The sequence below is a fragment of the Oryctolagus cuniculus genome, chromosome 6 (assembly GCF_964237555.1).
Source record: "Oryctolagus cuniculus chromosome 6, mOryCun1.1, whole genome shotgun sequence".
Classification (NCBI taxonomy): domain Eukaryota; kingdom Metazoa; phylum Chordata; class Mammalia; order Lagomorpha; family Leporidae; genus Oryctolagus; species Oryctolagus cuniculus.
The window spans coordinates 96,080,704-96,096,497 of record NC_091437.1 but is presented as its reverse complement, the minus strand read 5'-3'; the positions used below and the strand labels follow the sequence as shown (position 1 = coordinate 96,096,497).

General features: G+C 47.1%; 1 protein-coding gene across 16 annotated transcripts in view; it reads left to right on the top strand.

Moving 5' to 3' along the window:
- The first annotated feature begins 2,101 nt into the window (after positions 1–2,101).
- NCOA2 (nuclear receptor coactivator 2) overlaps positions 2,102–15,794 on the top strand; it is a 299,416-nt gene continuing 285,723 nt past the window's right edge. For 6 of the 16 annotated variants that reach the window (XM_051844538.2, XM_070075154.1, XM_070075151.1 and 3 more), the window contains exon 1: positions 3,114–3,251. The gene's annotated coding sequence lies outside the window, so the exon portion shown is untranslated. Of the gene's footprint in view, positions 2,236–2,429; positions 2,875–3,113; positions 3,252–3,338; positions 3,421–4,637; positions 4,662–15,794 lie in introns of those variants that run through there. The other 10 variants (XM_070075148.1, XM_070075149.1, XM_070075153.1 and 7 more) reach the window with 7 other exon arrangements.

The window sequence follows — 15,794 nt, the reverse complement described above, 5'->3', positions numbered from 1 at the left end:
ACTGTTGCAGTATATTATTGTTCTGCTTTATTGCTAGTTATTGTTATTCATCTCTTACTGTGATTAATTATAAGTTAAACTTTATCATAGGTATATATGTACAAAAAACCCAGTATATATAGGGTTTGGTACTATCTGTAGGTTCAGGCATCCTCTGGGGATCTTAGAAGCCACCCCCTGGGACTGGCATTGTGGTACAGCAGGTTAAGCCTCTGCCTGTGATGTTGGCATCTCATATCAGTTCAGTTCAAGTTCTGGATACTCTGCTTCTAATCCAGCTCCCTGCCAATGTGCCTGGGAAAGCGGTGGGAGATGGCTTAAGTAATTGGATCCCTGCCACCTTTTTAGGAGACCCGGATGGAGTTCCTGGCTCCTGGCTTCAGCTTGGCCCAGAACTGGCTGTTGAGGCCATTTGGGGAATGGGCATGAAGGATCTATTTCTATCTCTCCTTTTCTGTCACTCTGCCATTCAAATAAACTTAAGGAAAAAACAACAACAAACCAAAAAACCCCTGCAGATAAGGGAGGATCACTGTATTATTTATATCTTACAGTTTCAGTTAAACAACAAACATTATGCAATTCCTTGTTAGGTTCTTTAGTATATACAAACAAGAGCAAAACAAGGTCTTGGGCCCTGAGGAGCTTATGATCTAGTCAAAGAGAAAGAAAAATAGATAAACAAGTTAGGTACAAGACAGAATATTGTTGTAACAATGGCATAAAGTTTGAAGGGAGCCCAGGGAAGGCAGTAGGAAGCAGAGGTTGCAACTGAGTAGCAGCTGGACATGGAACTCCTCATGCTATGCTGTCAGCTTTTCTGTTTGCTATTTTGTAGAAACCGTCCTGTATCTTGAGCAAGTTGTAAGAAGTTTTATTGAGTGACATGGAAATGCAATGGGGAGTCATTTGTTTGCACAGACATCACGGTAGATTTTGGAAAGTGTGAAATCTCCTCTTGCAGAGGACTGATGGACTCTGGACTTCTGCCAAAAAAGGGAGGGCTCCACAGCAAGGAGGAACTTTATCACAACTCCTGATAACTCCCAGCTGGGGGTGAGGACAGGAAAGGAAAAAGCAGTCCAACAGTGCCACAGCCCCCAGGTGAGTACTGCTTTATTGTAGGAGCACTCTAGATTGGTATTAGTGGAAGAAGACGGCTATCATGAGAGCTAAACTTGAAAATCTTTTTTTTTTTTAAATGACTATGTTACCATACGGTAAATGCGCACATTTCAAACACTAGGTAAGTGTACAAAATAAAAAGTGGAAGCACTTCATTACACACACACTTCTTACTGTAAGTCCCAGTGCTAACATTAAAACCTTCCAAGCATTTTCTCTCCGAAGTCAAACCCACACACGCACTCCCCCATCCCCTTCTCCAAATGAAATTGGTGGTCTTCTCACAAATTTGAGGTTAAAGATGCGGTGAAAGGCGGGGGTGCTTGGAGCTCATCAGAACTGGGTGAAAATCCTGTCCAACTTCTGGCTGTGTGACCCTAGGCAAATTCTTTAAGCTTCAATTTGTGTGTGTGAATTATAAAAATAATTACTTTGTAAAGTTGAAGACTAAAACTTACAGTGTATATAAATCACTTACCACAGACACAAAGTATTCAATACACATTACTGTTCTCCAGGAAGGCAACCTTTCTTATTATGAGACTAAAAATAAGAAAACGTGTTCCTCTGATACTTTGGTAACTACTGTAACACAAACGTTGCTCATTTTTCCCCCCAACTACTCATATCCAAGAAGTTGGGAAAAAAAAAACCCACAAAACTTGCTTTTCCGAAGCATAAAACTGATCCGTCTAAGCAACACTCAAATGGGAATTTTCGCCTTTCCGGGGGTGTCGATTTCTTGGGTCTCTTCCCCTCCCTCCTCGCTCCCTCGCAACGCCTCACTGATGTCTACAGTCTTTTCGATAACTTTTGCGATTTCATGGCGTGCAGAGAAGGCCCAGCCAGCTTAGGTCCTCAAAACCCCGCGTGCAGCTTTTGCTTGATCACGCAACTGCGGGGTCGCACCCCTTTAAGCTCGCCTGGCGCAGCCGCGCCCCCACCCCTCCCTGAGACGCGCCCGCAGCCTATCCGCGACGGCAGCGAGCGGGACTGCGCGGAGCAGGGGAGCCCCCCGAGGGGTGCCGGCAGCCGCAGCGCGGGCGCGGGGCTCCTCTCTGCGGGAACCTGGAACCCTCAGCCGCCCTCGCCGTCTGCGGCCCCCCCAAGGTGCCACTCCATTCTGCGGTCCCGGCCTGTCCCACTAGCTTTCTTTTTTGGCACTGCCCTTTGCCCTCCCATGGAGTCCTCTGTTTGCTCTCCCTTCACTTCCAGTCACGCATAGGTCACCCTCCCTCCGCCAGTCACCCATTTTGTCCCCTGCCCCCTCACTCATCACCTCTCCCCCAGGCCGCCTTCTCGGAGGGGGGGGGGGGGCTCTGCCGACGGAGATGCTGCAGACTCCGCGGCCAGGGTCTGCACCCCGGAGAACCCTCTGTCCACCTCTGCCCCCTGCCCGGCGGCGCGGGAGGCAAGTTTCCGCCCCGTCCTCTCCCCAGTGACAGGAGTTGGCGGCGGCCACAGCCGGGGAGGCGGAGGGAGGGCCGGCCTGGCTCCCGAGCCCCCTCCCCTGCTCGCGAGCTCGCGCGGTCTGTGTCTCTCTCCGCAAGTGCAGAGACGCCGACGAGGAGGAGGAGGAGGAGGAGGAGGAGGAGGAGGAGGGTTTGGGGGAGGATCTCCATTGAAATAAACAACCAGGCAGCAGTTATTAACACGGGAACATGGCGGCCGCAGCCTCCGCTACGGCTTCGGCGGCGAAGGTCAGCGCCGACGGCAGCAGGCACCTGACGGCGTGACCGACCCGAGCCGGTAACCGCGCCTTCCCCGGGGGCCGCGAGGGCGGGCGGGAGGCGGGCGGCGGGCGGGGGGCGCCGCGTCCCCACCCCCGGCCGCGACTGCCCTTCCTGCGCCGAGCCCGGCGGAGCCGTGCGCCTCCGAGAGGGCTGTTTTTGTGTGCGGGCACCGCCGCCGGAGTGCGCGGAGCACGGGAGTTGCATCCCCGAGGCGCCGCGGAGCTGGGGAGTTGGGGCTTGGGGAGGGAGGGGGGTGGGGAGGGCGGGAAGCGGCGGGGAGACGCGGAGTCCCCGGGAGAGAAAGGAGGCGCTCCAGCGCCTTGCCAGAGCTCGGGAGACGAGTCCCGGAGCGCGAGGCGGGCGGAGACTGCAGCCCCGCGGCGCGGGCTGGAGGTGAGCGCCGAGGCGCGGCGGGGAGGCCGGGGGTGCGGGCGCGGCCCCCGCCCCGAGGAGCGAGCGGTCTGCCGCCCGGCCCGGCGCGGGGTCGCGGAGGATCGAGGCTCCAGCCCCCCCTCCTCGTCGGGCGGAGCGCGGCTGAGCCGGGAAGGTGAAATCGCGAAAGGTGCATTCTTTAATGGAAACGCGGAGCGGCTGCAGCGGAGGGTGGGAGCCGGGCGAAGGGGGAGGCAGCCCCCGGGAAGTGCTGGGGGTGTGTGTGTGTGAAGGTGAAGCGGGGTGTCAGGGGCGGCCGGCCGGCTGCGGCGCGGGGAGCTGGAGGAGGAGGAGGAGGAGGAGGGGAGCCTCGGCCCCGCGGGCGGGCCGGGCCCGTGTCAGCGCCGGGGGCGGGGGGCGAGGGGCGCCGCGCGCCGCGGGCGGACGGGAAGGAGCTGCGGCGGGCGGGGCGGGCGGCGCGCTCGGGCTGAGCAGGCCGGGCCGCGGTGGGGGCGGGGAGCCGGGGGCCGGGCCGCGGCGGCGCCGGGCTGGGCTCGCCCCTGACTTAACTTTCTGGGTTAGGGCACGAGTGCTGGAGGCGCGCTGGGGCCGGGGGCGGGAGGCGGGCCGGGAGGTTCCGGGTTGACTCGCCAGCGCCCCCTTTTTCTCTCCCCTTCTCCCCGCCCCTGAAGGGACAGGCCCTCCGGGGGCCCCCAGGCGAGAAACGGGAGGGGCCCTCCCGGCCGGCTCGCGACGGTGACGCCTCAGACCTGGGGACAGTCGGCGTTCGGGCCCCCAGGGTGTTGCTGGGGGAGGGGGCCGGGGTCGTCGCTGCGGGCTGCAGCTCCCCGCCCCCCGCCCCTCCGGGGAGTCCCGGAGGCGCCTCTTCCGAGATCGGGGGGTGGGTCGGTCCCTGCTTAGCTGGTCCCTCCCTTTTCCCCCTCCCCCTGGTGGTTTCCGGGGCCTGCGGGACCGAGGGGCGGGAATCGGGGACCGGAGCCCCCTTCCACCGGCCCACAGCCGGACCGGGCCTAACGTCTTCTGGGTCCGTCCCCGGTAGGGGAAACTTTCCCCAACCAGAGAGGGAGCCTGAGCACCCTCCTCCGCCACCTCGTCCTCTAATTCCACTCCCACTCCACCTCCTCCAACGCCTTCCCCTCCCACCGACCCGAATCTCGCTGCGTCTGACTGATGGGGCACCGAGCCAATCGGTGGCGGGGAGCTGACCTGCCGGGTGCGGATAAACCAATCATGGGGACCGGAGGGAGGAAGGGGGCGGGGCTTCTCCCCGACCAGTTAGAGCAGAGTTGCGCGCGGGGCGGGGGAGTCATGGAGACGCCAAAGAGCTATCCACTCCTGTCCATCCCTAGTCACCCGCTCCTGTAGCCGTGGGGGTAGTGTCACTTGTCTGCCCTGGGGAGACGTGCAGAGGTACACGAGATGCTGTGTTTTCTCTGGTACCGCAAGACACGTTGCGTCGGACTCGAAGTCTGTAGCCAGTTCGGGATGTGGCCCGTTTCTAAGATGGCATATGTTGTAGGGATCCTGTTCTAGACCGTAGCGCCTGGCTGACGTGCGAGGCATCCCAGAAGTTGCCGGTCTACCTGCCGGGGGTTCTCGCAGCCACGCCGGCGCGGCGGCAGCGAGGTTTGAAGCATACCCATGCCGGCGCGGGGTAGCCTGCGCCCCGCGGATGATGGGGAGTGTGTGTGGCATCATTGTTGTAATGGCTTCACTGGTTCCTTGTTAGAGCAGACCGCCAGGTTCCCAAGGCGCGCCTGAGAGTTCGGCATTTGGGTCTGACAGAGTTTTGTTTGCTTGTTTTTGTTGTTGTTGTTGTTGTTGTTTTTGTGTGTGGCTTATGGTATGCGTTTTTTTTCTTTCTGCTCTTTCTTGGGTAAACAAAATGAAGTTAGGAAGCACAGCATCACTGAGAGATGAAGCGTGGGTATGTAAGCAGCCAAGCTAGTCAAAGAGTATTTGCAGAGAAAAAAAAGTCCGAGTAAAGCGTAGTTTGCCAGCTTACTCCCACACAAAAGATTCTCAAACACAATTTTAGTTTTGCTCTTAAACATTGCTGAATTGTACGGCGTGGGGCCACTTTTCTGATGTATACAAGCTTAGGAGGCGGCGTTGGCTGTTCAGCTGTGTTAGGTTCAGGGCAGTGTTTTTAGGGACAGAAAGGGTAGACCTTCGGTTCTTTAAGTAGATCACAGGTTGCTCAGCGGGGATGGCAAGCAGTCCATCAGAAAGACAGCAGCTGCTACAGTGCGTGTGCGCGCGTGTGTTTCTCTTTGTTGGTGAGGTTAGTGCTCACTGACAGGAGCAACACTCCTTTTCCCAACTGGAATTTGTAGAATCTTTAGGAGATCCAAGATCGAGTCGTATTAGATTAAGAATGAATTCATTCATTTATGTGATAAGTAGTCTATGAATTTAGAGTTTGAGGTATTTTATGTATATGATGTTTATCTGTACTGGTTTCTTAGGCTTTTGTTAATATTGGGTCACTGAGAATTAAGAGGGGCTGCAGTTTTAGGGTACGGTATCTGTCAAACCATACAAGTGTCCTGTCTCATCATTTTCAAGTGTACCTTGTGAATTCTCAATCCAGTATAATTTTGAGTATTCATGGAGACATATGTTAATTGCATTTTGCTATAGCCCTTGAGGTGTTATTTCGGTGATGAAACAGTGAAAACAAAAAATAAAGCAGTTATTTAGACAGAAGCAGAGCGTATGATAAATTAAACAAAATGCAAAATTTGACAACCCTCAAAACTCCCACATGATTAGTTAATTTAGTTTCTGGTGGCCACTCTGACTTGCAGTCTTCTCTCTGTTTTGTGTTCTCAAGAGCAACACATTAGTTTACTTTGTTCTCTGCAACAGTCCTTGAAAGTGTTCTCAGATTCTTGGTGGCAGAGAGTAGCAGGTCCCCTGATGTCTGGCTGGGGGTGGGGGGGACCTCTCAAGCATATGGAGACATCTAGAAAAAGATGTGCACCGTCAGCTGTGATTCCATTGTGTGCTCTCAGACTGGATCTGAGCCTTCCTCCTGGGAATTTCAGTCTTACCAAGAGGAGTTCTTTGACTCTTAGAACGTCAGGATTGAAGCAGAGGGTAAAAAAGAGCTCACCAATTAGGAATTGAATGTGTTTGGGGTAGTTGATGTGTTTTAGATTTTAACCCTTCATTGGTTAAATATAATTAGGTGACTTTTGCTCTGTGTTAGAGCATTTTCCTAGAAATAGAAAATTTAAGGGTCAGTGGGGAACTTGGCTGAGGAATGAGAGCAGCAAGAGAGGCAGTGCCCCTTGGTTGGCCTTATCTATATTTATTTCATCCTAAAGATCTCCCAGCCCCAGCAGAACCCAGGATCTGTGAGCAGGGCTTCTGTCATATGCTCTGTATTTATGGATTCAGTACCTTAGCTGTTTCAAATCACATCAGGTTGAAATGTGACCCATAAGTTGGCAGCTTAGGTTTCTTAGAAAAAATTGTTTGTGTTGTATTGGGTTTTAAAGCAATCCTTTTTCAGCAGTCCTCAATATGTTGGGTAGTAAGAAAGGAAAGAAAAAAAGGACATGCTGTTTAACAGTTTTTCTGAAAGACTGATTTTCTGAAATACACAGTATGTACCTATTTGATATTTTTACCATTATTGTGTCATGACTGAAATTATATTTAAAAAGCCTAATTAATGCTTAGGTGCTGTTAGGGAAAAAACTGTTTAAGAAATTACTAGCTCTTTCATATTTTGTGTTTATAGTTTTTCTGGGTAATATGTGTTATTACAGGCTTTACAGATTTTCAAATGGAGAATAGGAGGTAAAAAATAAGTCACTGGTTTAAGGTGTTGGTCTTTTATTACAGTGAATCACAAAATCATCAAATTAGGATCTTTTCCCATAGTGAAATATTAAGGCTATATTTACGCACCAATAGTGAAAGCTGTTTAAAGGAAGACAACAAACCCTCAGGTTTTTATATCTTTTCTTAATGGAAGCTAATTTTACCTCTTTGTCTTTTCTAAACAAACAAACAAAAAAAAATATTTGTAGTGCTGTTTTTGTTTTAAAAGGCTTCTAGAAGGGTTTATAAATGGCACACTGTAGAAAGAATATTATGTCATACTACTCTAAAGCCTATTAATGTACTATCTGGAAAACCTATAAATACCACTTGAATTTGGGTGTCACAGACCTTAGTTCATTCAGAATGAGGATACATACTTTATGGATTTCTAAGTGCTAATTTCTAGGTAGAGGTGGGACTGACTTCTGTGGGTATTTAGAAGCTTGTATAGTTTTCCTAGCCATTGTAAAGCTGATAATGAGAAGGAGTAGAGTTCTTACAGATACATTTCTGCTGTGAAAGTTACTGAAATAAAAAGACTAGGTGGTCTGCAGGGAGTTCGTAATACTTTTGGCTTTTGGAGCAAAGATTTTGTGTTTACCCTGTGAAATGGTTATCAGTGACCACATTTTTGGTTCCAGTGGCTGTGATGATGTAATACAGTTGTGGAAGTGATGATTCTAGGAGGGTAATTTTTAGTTGATTCCCTGGTTGGAGAGAAGAATGACAAGTAAATGTGCTGAGAACCTATGGTAGTGTTTTACTTAGCTACCTTTGAAGTTTTTGGATATAGAATCATATTTTAAGTATAAAGATGGAGGAGGTGTTTCTAGGTAGAAGTTACTGACAACTAGGTTAGAGGTTCTAAAATTTTTTTCCTTTCCACTAGGCATCAATTGACACATCTCTTATGGAGAATTGATGTTAACCTGTTAATGCTGGCAGAACTTGTGACTTAAGGCAGCCAATTCCAAACTGTTGGTGTTCCCCCATGGCCAACTTGAATCTTATTTAGGGTTTTTTAGATCTGCCCTTTGCATTCTTGCCTCATTAAATTATTGTTTCATTCATTTGTTCACTTAGTCACTTGATGATGTCCTGGCATTGACATTTAAAAAAATTATTTAAAATTTTTATTTATTTGAAAGGCAGACACACACACACTCACATGGAGGGAAGAGAAAGAGTGCAAGAGAGTAAGCATGACAAGTTCATCTGCTGGTTGGCTCCCCAGTGCCCTCAATGGCCAGGGCTGGGCCAGGCTGAAGATAAAAGCCAGGAACTCATTCCAGGTTTCCCAGTGAGTGGCAGGGACCCCAATACTTGAGTCAACACTTGCTGCCTCTCAGAGGACACATTAGCTGAAACTTTAGTGAGGAGCAGAGCCAGGACTCTGATACAGGTCCCCTGATGTGGGACGGGATATTCCAAGTTGAATCTTAACTGCTTGGCCAAATGCCTGCCCTGACATTGTATTTCAGTAGTATGAGCCACCCATTACAAATACAGTGAGTCAAGAGGGCACTTAGAGTGGGTGTTTTATCTATTTACTTATTTATTTTTGGTAAGCGAGGAGTGAAAGTAGATATTTTTCTTCATTTTAATTTTCTTTGGTACTAATATCTGTTTTCTTTTAGTGTGTGATTTTAATTATGTAATATGATCAAATTCTCCTTTGATTTGGGTTTGGGATGTCTTTTTCCTGAAAATAGGATTATAATATTTATAATTATAAATAATTCATTACAATGTCCCCTTGACTGATTAGTTTATGATTAAGTAGCTTTCCTTTAATGAAGGTTTGAACATTTGTAGTGAGCTCTGTTTTATGCCCTCTGAAATGGTGTTGTGTCCTGCGTGTGTATGGTATGGTTGGGCAACATGTCAGCAGTCTCCCATTTCTGTGGATTGCTTGCACATTTCTTTCTTTCTTTTTTTTTTTAAGATTTATTTATTTATTTGAAAGGCATGGTTAGAGAAAGATCCTTCCACCTGCTGGTTCACTCCCCAAATGGTCACAACAGTCAGAGGTGGGCTGGTCCAAAGCAGGGACCAGGAACTTCTTCCCAGTCTCCCATGTGGGTTCAGGGGCCCACACACTTGGGACATACTCCACTGCCTTCCCAGGCACACTGGCAGAGAGCTGGATTGGAAGTGGAGCAGCCGGGACTCAAACTGGCACTCACTTGGTGGATTGCTGGCATTGCCTGTTACACCAAAACACCAGCCCCTGCCTGTACACTATTACTACTTTAGTTAGGGCCTCACTGCTCCAGGTTTCTGAGGCACGGAAAGCTGTGTGCATCCTTGCACAGGTATATTCTTTTGGCTGTTAGCTTTTCTAGATGTATCTCATTCTTGTTCATGTATGCTCTCCCAATAATGATATGTTAGCCCTGAGCATTCTCACCACAACTCTGTAAATAGGAGGTGTCCACAAAAAGTTCATGAAAAATGTGTATTATGAAGAAACTGCAGAGATTTAAACAATTTTTTTACATCAAAATAAACTTTAATTCTGCTTTCCATGAACTGTCTTTGTGGGAGTTACCCCCCTTTTCAAGAGGGAGACTAAGTAGTTCAAAGGGAATTGAGTCATTGTGCCTTTTGACCAAACTTTGGGGGGAAAATTAACTTTGACCAGGGAGTAGGGAAAACCATAAACATCAGAGGGAACGCAGTCTGTGAGAATGTCTTCCTGTTAGGAGACTGATACAGCAAGTGTTTTTAGGACTTTATAAGGCTCTCCACCTGCTTGTGTAGTCCATAAAGAGGATGAATAGATTGGAGAGGTGCAGACTGCAAATTAAGTCTGCAGGTATCACCCAGACACTCGCCTCAGCCTGGTCAGAGAGCATTTCTTTTAAGACCTACAAATAGTCTCTTGCCTTTTTTAGTCATTAGGTTAGTTTTTAATAATTTTTAAAATAGCAGGATTTTTTTTTTTTTGACAGGCAGAGTGGACAGTGAGAGAGAGAGAGAGACAGAGAGAAAGGTCTTCCTTTGCCGTTGGTTCACCCTCCAATGGCCGCCGCGGCCAGCGCACCGTGCCGATCCGAAGGCAGGAGCCAGGTGCTTCTCCTGGTCTCCCATGGGGTGCAGGGCCCAAGGACTTGGGCCATCCTCCACTGCACTCCCGGGCCATAGCAGAGAGCTGGCCTGGAAGAGGGGCAACCAGGACAGAATCCGGCGCCCCGACCGGGACTAGAACCCAGTGTGCCGGTGCCACAGGTGTAGGATTAGCCTGTTGAGCTGCAGCGCCAGCCAGGATTGTTTCTTGTGTTTTAATATTGAAGGAATGAGAACTGTAATGGATGAGTAAAATGGTTAACATTTATTGAGTGTTTACTAAAAAAGCCTAGCAGGATCCTCTCATTGGTTTCTCACCATACAAATATTGCTGTGAGGTATACGTTCTTAGTGACATCACTTGCTCTGTTTTTTATTCAGCTCAGGAACTAGAAGCACAGAGTGTCAACTAGCTTGTCAGAGGTCACACAGCCTGGCTATTGAAGAGGAATTTGAACCCAGACAGCCTTTGTCCGCTAAGCCCTGCCCCCTTAACCTGCGTTCTTGTTGGCTGTTAGGCTCTGCCGCAGTGCTTTTGTTGAGATAACTAGATCAGTGATTCTCCACCAGCAAAAAGGAAAGGGGGTAGGAGTGGATTTTGTGAAAACGCTTAGGTTGCCTATTGTTCTCACAACAAAAAGCTCAGAAAATGAAGCTCAAGAAAACTTGATTGGGGGAATAGGTGGAAAATGGATTGAGTGAGCACAGTAGGACATAGGTGTAGAATGGGTGAAAAGCAGACCCTGTTAGCGGGCTGCTTCTTTCCTTAAGATACGTTTCATTCTATTGGATTCAACTGTTAGGTACCGATCGTCTGAGGCGTGTTTTGTGAGTGTTTGGCAAGCCACAGAGCATGGAGGACTTGGTTGAGATATTGTAGCTCCAGCAGAGGGCTGATAATATATTCAGTCATCTGACTTTCGTTCTGCTATTTGTGGAATTCCTCTGTCTGCTCAACTGTTTGCAGGGAGCAAGGAGAGCGTTCAGGAAGTCTTTCACCTGTGCATGGGCGAGGCCTGCCTGTGCTGCTCTTGATGCAGCAGCTGCAGGATGGAGACCTGCCAGCGTAGATGAAGATAGCATAGGTGATGTTTGCCGTGGTTTATTTCGTGTGTCCATGTGAAGTGTGCCCCTAGACCTTCCTTTGGCCAGTGTGCGTGGGTTCTGGAAACTCCTGTTGTTGCTAACACTTCTACACCCATTGAAGGACTCACAGACAGGACGGTTATCCTTTCTTGCAGATCATTTGTGTTTGCAGATTCCGCTTCAGGTTCACACGTGTCTTCCCTTGTATTTGATGTTAACAGTAGCATGTGTAAGATCCTTTCATGTTAATTAATCTTAAAATTTCTAAGTTTACTGTTAATATGCTTAGACATGAAAAACAGTTTTTGTCAGCCTGTACATTAAAAAATTGAATTGCATATCTTAGAAGATCCTGTATCTTTACTTGAGCCATTTCTTGGTCAACTCTAAAGTCAAACCAAATGGAGAATTCAGCTAGTTATGTGGTAGCAAAATTTCATACATTCTCAATGTGGTAGTCTGTGTTTTTAAAAATGGACTTATTCATAAATGTTATGCTTAATAGGTAATCACCTTTGAGTAGTTATTTTTGAGAGAGGGTGAGGAATTATTTCATATTTATTTTTAGTTTCCTAAATAAAGAATACATAAATTCCTTACTAAAATTCTGAATGTTGGCAGTATATGAATTTCTACATATTTAACATGATAGCATTTCTACTTGTAGGCAATGCGGGAGCCTACTGGTCCTTGGGGTGATTTGGCTGTCCTTTACCTGCCATCTTTGTCTGTGCCTATGTGGATGTAGTGTAGGAAGCACTGCACAGTAAGACTAAGCTCTAGGGGCCAGTGTTGTGGTGCAATGGGTTTAAACTGCCACCTACAGGGCTGGCATCCCATATCAAGGCCAGTTCAAGTCTGGACTGCTCCACTTCCAATCCAGCTCCCTGTTAATGTGCTTGGGAAAGCAACAGAAGATGGCTCAGGTATTTGGGCCCCTGCACCTGGACGGGAGACCAGGATGAAGTTCCTGGCTTCTGGCTTTGGCCTGGCCGAGCCCCAGCCATTGTGGCCATTTGGGGGAGTGAACTAGCTGATGGAAAATCCCCCCCCCCCCCGTAACTCTGTCTTTCAAATAAATAAAATCCATTTTTATTTTTAAATAGTAAGCTCTAGCAACCAGCTACTCAGTTCTTGGAAGTAAGGTGGGATGATAAATAATGGCACAACTGCTTTTGGGGTTATAAATCTTTGTAGATCTTTCTCCTCTGCTTCCTTTTATCCTTCTTCCTTGACTTCATTTTTTTCTTGGAGTTGAAGATGGAAGATGGGTGATAAAGAATACAGCCTGCTTATTGGCTGGCTAACATCAGAGGAGATGCTATACACAGGTAGAGCATATATTCATTCCCACCCATCCCCAAATAGGACATACAACAGCGTCAAGGCTTTAATTTTCGGAGTATTTTGGACTGACATTTAACAAGTACCCATTCTCTGCTGTGAGTCATTATTAGGCTAATTTTTCCCAAATACTCCTTTTCAGAAAATGTTCTCCACTCATTGTAGAATAATATGTCCAGTCACTTACTGGATGGGTCTGATCAGTGCCACACCTCCCTGTTTCTGCTCTTCATGAAACCCTTTGTATCGGTAGTGTGTTCTTGGCCTTCAGTGAATGCTTTGGCTGCACAAGTTCATGCTCTTTGATTTACCTTGAGAAAAATGAATGAGTTATTTGAAAATTTAGAAAGCAATCGTTTGAGGTAAAACCCAGTTATTTCGGGAGTATATTTTACTATTCTCAGTTAATACTGAGGTACTCATTCAAAACAAAAAGAGGGAGTCCAAAAATGTTCAAAGATTTTTAGTTAAGTTGCTGACTATGTCAATTACGGATTTTGTGTAAAATATTCTGCTGGAAGGAAGGAAGCCCATTTACCTTCCAATCAGAAACAATAAAGAGTTACATTTTTGGCTTTGTCACTTCAGAAAAATCAAACACTTTTCACACCTGGACTTATTGAATTTTTCCCTGCAGAATATTTTGACACCACAGTAAGAAGAGGGATTAATAATCTCAGTTCATAGTGGAGTGAGAAGAAAAAGATAAAGAAAACCTTGGGGAAATTCAGTAGTTCTGAAAAGCTGATAAAACAAAGCCAAGCACAAAGAAAGTATTCCAAGGTTGGCACTTAAATACTTCCACTGAAGAAGTGATAAAAAAGAGAATGAAAGCATCACTTGAAGGGCTGATGTCTTTGTAGATAAATAATGAAATTTTACAGCTATTTAGAGAGCAAAGCCTTTAGAGTTCAGCTGTTAATACATATTGGGGGGAAGGCGGAGAAATATTTTTAGTGTAAAGATATTCTCAGCATTCTCTTCAAATTTCTAGTTTTACTAATAATTCCTTATTTTATGGGGTCATTTTATTTACAGAATAAATATCAGAAGGCCGTGTGTCTGTCTGTCACCTATTCACATTGTATCACCACCTAATTAATGCTACATAGCAGAAGGCTGGTAGAAAAGCAGGATGGAGGGGCTGGTGCTGTGGCGTAGTGGATGAAGTTGCCACCTGAGGTGCCTGCATGCCTGCATCCCATATGGGTACCAGTTTGTATCCTGACTGCTCCACTTCCAATCCAGCTCCCTGCTGATGCACCTGGGAAAGCAGCAGAGGATGACCCAAATATAAGGGCCCCTGCCACCTACATGGGAGAACTGGATGAAGCTCCTGGTTTTGGCCTGGCCCAGCCCTGGCTGTTGTGGTCATACGGAGGGTGAACCAGAGGGTAGAGGGTCTCTCACCTCTTTCTCTCTTTGTCTCCTCTCTCCATAACTCTGACTTTCAAAATAAATAAATCAGTCTTAAAAAAAAGAACAGTGGTGTGGAATCCTGTGATGGGCAGTGTCACGTGCCTCTCTTGTTAACTCCTGCGATGCTTTCAGTGTCGTAGAATTAGTGGCTGAGAAGGTGCCCTGTGGCACAGCAGGTTAAGCTGCCACTTGTGATGCTGGCATCCCGCATCTGAACTCGAGGTTTGGGCCCTGGCTGCCTGGCTTCTGATCAGCTCCCTGCTAGTTCACCTGGTGAAGCAGAGGAGGTCCAAATGCTTGGGTCTCTGCACCCACTTGGGAGACTGGGTGGAGTTCCTAGCTCCTGGCTTTGGCCTGGCCTAGCCCTGGTTGTTGCTGCCATCTGGGGAGAAAACCAGTAGTTGGAAGATCTCTTTCCTTCTGCCTGTCAAGTAAACAAACAAATACAATCTTTTTTAAAAAGGAAATGCCTAAGTCTCTGTTCTAGTACATTCATATTTTCATTTCCTGACAGATTACCTGATAGAAAAGTATTGAGGTTCAGGGAGACCTCAGGATTCTCCTTTTGTACCAAACTTTAATGAAAAGTTTCAAACCCACAGAAAAATTGAAAGAATACAATGAATCTTGTATCCATTTTGCTGAATCTGTTTTTTCTTTCTTTCTCTTCCCAATGTCTCCATCATACCTGTGTAAGTGTGTGTATTGGATGAATCATTTCAAAGCATATTACAGATATGACCCATTATCCATAAAGGACAGTACAAAATGAAGGCATTATCTTATATAATATCCATAGTACCGTTACTAAGCCCAAGAAAACCATTATCAAATTTCTGTTTTGGTTTTCTCAGTTGTTCCCAGAATGCCCATTGTAGCTTTAGTTTTCAGACCAGAATTTAATCAAGTTAACTCATTGCCTTTCTCTTTTAATGTGAAGAATCCCCTGGTTTGTTTCATTGGTTTTAGACATTTAGATTTTATTTAAGGTCAGTTGTCTTGAAGAGGAACAATTTTGAGGAATCTTAAATCAAATGTTCAGACTTTAGGTTCTCCAGAAGTGGTAGGAAATGGTTACATGTGGGAATGACTTTGGTCAGGGCTGCAGCAGCACAGGCTCTGAGAATGTGTTGCTTGAGATAGTGGCATCCCAGAATATTTTCACGGGGTGCCCCTTCTGAAATCTGCTTAGGTCTGGGCCTCAGCAAACTTTCTACTAACAGTTGAGGGATACAAAGAAAGAATAATACCTGACTCTGAGCACCTCTGCTGTCTCAACAACTTGAGATTCCCCCTCCCCCCTGCCCCAAGGAAGTAATAGATCTCTGTTTTAGGCAGAGGGAGGAGAAAAGTTGAGGTGGAGATATTCATTTTACATCCCTTTGACTAATGGAAAGCTTTTATTTAATAATTTCTTGGGAGTAACATTGTAATCACAATTTCTGGACAACATAGTAACTGAGTTTCTCGACTGCTTGATACCCTGTAACTTTGAGCATGATAGTTTCTATTTCTCTGTGTTGTGGCCCAGGGAGTTAAGCTACCTCCTGTGACACTGGGGTATAAGAGTCCTGGCTGCTCCACTTCTAGTCCAGCTCCCTGCTGATGTACGTGGGATGGCAGTGGAAGATGACCCAAGTGCTTAGGAGACCTGGATGGAGTTTCAGGCTCCTGGCTTCAGCTTGGCCCAGCCCCTGCTGTTGTGCCATTTAGTGAGTGAACAACAGATGCAAGATATCTTTGTCTTTGTCTGTCTCTCTCCTCTCTCTCTCTCCCTCTCTTTCACTC